The sequence below is a fragment of the Camelina sativa genome, chromosome 5, assembly GCF_030686135.1.
Source record: "Camelina sativa cultivar CO46 ecotype springtype chromosome 5, ASM3068613v1".
In the NCBI taxonomy this organism is placed as follows: domain Eukaryota; kingdom Viridiplantae; phylum Streptophyta; class Magnoliopsida; order Brassicales; family Brassicaceae; genus Camelina; species Camelina sativa.
This window is the reverse complement of record NC_141884.1, coordinates 30,007,804-30,012,860: the sequence shown is the minus strand read 5'-3', so window position 1 is coordinate 30,012,860 and position 5,057 is coordinate 30,007,804. Positions and strand designations below refer to the sequence as shown.

The window sequence follows — 5,057 nt, the reverse complement described above, 5'->3', positions numbered from 1 at the left end:
TAAATACTTGTTTCAATTTGGCGCCGTTGCCCATTTGAGTGTGTTTTTGTGACATTTAGGATCCATATTAGTCTAAGATTAAGTTCGTTTATACACTTGAATCTTCTGTTTCTGGGTTGAAGTTCCATTTCAGGTACCACTCGACCATCAACTCGACCACCACTCGACCGAGTAGTGATCGAGCACCTGCTCGAGCCAGACGCCGGATCTCTATAACCATCAGTTTCCAGTCGACTTGATCACCAACAAGAGCCTGTGCTCAGTCGCTTGCCTGGGAAAAATCGTTTGTGTTAGTTGATGCACACAAGGTCTAAAGGAAAGGACCATCTTCTCAAGCACATTGACAATATCCACAAGGTGACAAAGGGTTTGGGAACTAAGCAAAGGAGAGTTGTTCAGGAACAACAAGAGGTTATAGTAGCAATGGATCATCAGGATCAGGTTCAGAGACCAAGGAACATTGGTGCTGGAGATGCACCCAACACTCACAACCAAAGGGCTGGAATTGTGCCTCCAACTGTTGCTAACAACAACTTTGAGATCAAGAGTGGCTTAATCTCCATGATTCAAGCCAACAAATTTCATGGATTGCCAATGGAGGATCCACTAGATCACCTTGATGAGTTTGATAGAATATGCAGCCTTACAAGGATCAATGGTGTAAGTGAGGATGGTTTTAAGCTGAGGTTGTTCCCTTTCTCACTTGGGGACAAGGCTCATTTATGGGAAAAGACTCTCCCCACTGGTGCAATCACTACTTGGGATGCATGCAAGAAGGCTTTCTTAGCCAAATTCTTCTCCAATGCTAGGACAGCAAGGCTGAGGAATGACATCTCTGGATTTGCTCAAAGGAGTAATGAGACCTTTTGTGAGGCATGGGAGAGATTCAAAGGATATCAGACTCAATGTCCTCATCATGGTTTCAGCAATGAGTCACTATTGAGTACCTTGTACAGAGGAGTGCTTCCAAAGATAAGGATGTTGCTTGACACAGCTTCTAATGGCAACTTCCTCAACAAGAATGTGGAAGAAGGCTGGGAATTAGTTGAGAATCTTGCTCAATCAGATGGCAACTATAATGAGGATTATGATAGGACCATAAGGAGCTCCTCCACTGATCAAGAGGACAAGTATAAGAAGGACTTGAAGATGGTCAATGAAAAGCTTGACAAGATCCTTCTTAGCCAGTCCAAGTCTATTCATTTCATTGGTGAAGAAGAAGCACAAGTTCAAGAGGGGGAGACTGAATTTGCTGAGTTGTGCTACATGCAGAATCAGGGAGGATTCAAAGGCTACAACCAAGGAGGTTTCAAGAACAACAACCTCTCTTATAGGAGTACCAATGTGGCTAATCCTCAAGACCAAGTCTATCCACCTCCACAGCCTCAACAGCAACAAACTTACATCCTCAAACAACAACACCAAGTGTTCCAGCCTCAGTTGTGTCCCCCACCAGGGTTTCAGACTAACCAAGGCCAAGGACAAGACTTAAGAGCTATGATGCAATAATTGTTGATTGGGCAATCACAAGGGAAGATTGAGGAAGCCAAGCAGTTTGCTGAGTTGAACCAAAGGTTAACATCACAGTACAATGATCTGAATATGAAGTTTGAGGGTCTTAATTCAAGAGTGAAGTATATGGAGGGTAACATAGCATCTACTTCAACTCCAAAAACCAACCAACTCCCTGGAAAAGCTGTTCAAAATCCAAGGGAGTTCTCAGCCAAAGCCATTCAATTTCAAGAGGAAGAAGTCACTGAGGACAGTGAAGTCCAAGTTTTGGGGAATTCATTAGTTACTGAAGCCCCAAGTGACATATGTGCAAAGCAACAGGAACTCGCAGGAGAACTCGACCAGGAGCTCGAGCAGCCACTCGACCGAGTGCATGCTCGAGTGGTCGATCGAGCTGGGGACTCCGAAGCTGTCAAGTCTGCTAAGTACATTCCTCCTGCTTACAAGCCCCCACTGCCATTCCCTGGGCGTTTCAAAGCACAGAGGATCAAGGAGTTAAGGGAAATCATTGAGAAAAAGGAGATGTTGGCTAAGCAACATGGGGAAGAAAGGGTTTTGAGGGAAGAAGATTTGGTTGAGAAAAAGGAAGAAGTGATGGCTATTCAAGAGATCATCATTTCCTACCAAGAAGAGGAGAGAGGACCTGCTTTGGAACAGTATAAACCATACCCTCTCTATAGAGATTTCTTGCTTGATTTATCAGTGAAGAAGGCTCAAGTTCAAGATGAGAAGGATCTTGAAAACCTTGGAGGAGTGATCATCCCACTTAAGCTTAAGGACCCAGGGCTATTCTACTTGCCTTGCACAATCAGTTACCTCCACTATAATCAATGCCTTTGTGATTTGGGAGCTTCAACAAGTGTGATGCCATACTCCTTAGCTCAAAAGCTTGGGAGAACTGATTTCAAATCCACTAAACTCCATGTGTGCCTAGCTGATGGGACAAATAGAGAGGTAGTTGGAAGGTTGGAGAATGTCCCACTCAAGATAGGGAAGGCAAGGGTTCACACTGATTTTGTGGTAATAGAGATGGACAAGGAGCCTGAAGATCCAATCTTGTTAGGGAGGCCATTTTTAGCCACTGTTGGAGCAGTAATAGATGTTAGAGAAGGTCTTGTGACCTTGAACATTGCTGAGGATACAGTCATGAAGTTCAACATCTATAACCCAACCAACCTGCCTACCATTGATGATCAACCCTTCACTATCAAGGAGAAAGTTGATCATGAGGATTTCAAGGATGAAGGAGACCCTGAGGCTGAGCTCCCACTTCAAGAGGATTCTGTTGAGGAGCTTAAGAGGTCAGTTCAAGAGCTGTCTAATATGGTTGAGGATCTCAAGGTCAAACTGAACAAGAGGTCTTTGAGGAAAGCAAGACCTAGGCTCAAATTTAAGAAGAAATATGGTTTGAGTGCTAAGGGTGAGGTGATCAAGGATCAACTTCACAGTGACCAAGAGGTTCCAGGGAGGATTTCATCTCCTCCTTGGTATCTAAACCAAAGTTAAGAAGGAAACCAAAGTCAAGCTTAGTGACTTTAAACAAGCTCACTAGGGAGGAAGTCCCTAAGGTATCCTTTGTAAATATGGTTTAAATTCTTAGTAGTTTTGATGTGTTTTCTTTTATGTTTTTTGTTGGACAGGCTTTAGGTGAGAATGTAGTTGGTTAAGGAGAGATGTGGACTTGGAGAAGAAGACTCGCAGGCCCACTCGACCAGTCCACGAGAGGTACTCGGCCGAGCTGGGTATGAATTAAAGCCCATTTCATCTTCAAACCGTTAGGACGATCGAGTGGAGGGAAGAACAAGGAGAAAAATTTTGAAAATTCAAAATTGGTCAAGGAGCTCGACCACGTGTTGGTCGAGTGTGGGGTCGAGCTACAGTCAAAAGCAAGTCAAAGATTCCCAATTCAAATTTGAATGGTAAGGACACTCCACCCTTGTATCCTTGTCCCCTTGGCTTCTTTATATAGCCCTTGCACGATCTTAAACCTCTCACATTCTCACATTTGCTCAAAACACTTAAATTCAAGCTTTGAAATCTCTCTCAAAGTTCATCTCTTGCTCAAGCTTTGTTCTTTCAAGTTTTTGGGTCACTAACCTATTAACTTTGAACTTTGAGTTTATTCTCTTCAGTTTCTTTTGAAAATGTCTTCCAAGATCACCAAGAAGTCTCACCAAACCGCTGCAAGCTCCATGGAACGTTGTGATGCTGACCTTGAATCGAGAGGTGAAGCTGGGAGAGTCACTCGACGGACCACTCGATCGACCACTCGACCGAGTGCCGGGTCGAGCAGCGGTCGAGCCAGATGCCGCATCCAAGGAGAGACTCTGTTGAGGAAGATCCTGAAAGGACTGAAAGTGAGGAGGAAAGAGAGCCTACTCTCAATGAGTTTATGAGGAAACACAAGGCCAAAGGGAAGAGGCCAGCTGTTGAAGTTGAGCAAGAAGAGATTGAAAGTGAAAGTGAGGAGGAGAGTGAAGAAGAAGAATTGATGGATGATGGAGAAGCTGAGTCTTGTGGGCTGTCAAAGAGGCAGATTTATGATGCATTCATGAAGATGGAGTTCTTGGGAAATAGGTATCCTCACAAGGAGACCATGGAGAAGCTTGCCATTGATGAGGATGTGGAATACCTCTTTGAGAAGAGCAATCTCACCAAGTTCATGGGGCTGTGCATGGAAGGCTACAAGGAGGAAAGTGTGAGTTCCTAGCTACTGTCAAGCTGCACACATATGCAAGGAAGACTGCTGAACATGGAGCTGGTCACATCTCTTTCACTATCAAAGGAAAGAAGCATGAGCTTTCAATGAAAGAGGTAGCAAATGTGTTTGGTTTTGAGGTTGGGAGCAATAGGAGTTTGATGGTTCCAAGAGATGAGTTGTATGCTGTGTGGGAAACCATTGGAGATAACAAGTACTACTCATCCTCCAACTCCAAGAGCTCTAGGATAAGAAGCCCAGTCCTAAGGTATTTCCACAAAGCTCTTGCAAATACATTCTTTGCAAGGAAGGAAACTGGGAACATCAATGAGGGGGAGCTAAAGATGATTGACTTGGCTCTTAATGGAGTGATCTTTCAAGCAAGGAATGGTACCATCATCCTTGGGAGCACAGTGGAGACTGACCTAGGAATGGTGCTCATTGACCACATGACCCAATTGAGAAGTTGGGTAGGGAAGTTGGAGACCAAAGGGTCAAGAGGAGCACTTACCATTGGAGGCATCATCACTCCAATCCTACAAGCTGCTAGAGTTCAACTTAGAGGAGAAAGTGTCTCACCAAGGTGGATTGACTCAAGCTACCTCACTTCTACTCTCATCCTAGTCAAGGAGAAGCATCAAGGGAACCACATATTCAACTTTGAGCTTCCAACACTTGGGAAAAAGCAATTCATATTGCCTAACCAAGAGCTCACCACTATTCAAGAAGGGGCCAACATTGATTTTTGGCCAGCTGAGGAGCATTGGTTTGATGGAGTGATTCAACATAGAGTTGAAAGCTAGGAATGCACATGTAGCTGATGGAGAGGAGCAGTTCTACTTTGAAG

General features: G+C 44.2%; 1 non-coding gene across 1 annotated transcript; it reads right to left on the bottom strand.

The window, feature by feature from the left end:
* Positions 1-816: 816 nt before the first annotated feature.
* On the bottom strand, positions 817-923 carry LOC147944467 (small nucleolar RNA R71). The gene has a single exon (XR_015558626.1). It is a non-coding gene; the product is annotated as a small nucleolar RNA R71 (small nucleolar RNA).
* Between the last annotated feature and the right edge of the window lie 4,134 nt (positions 924-5,057).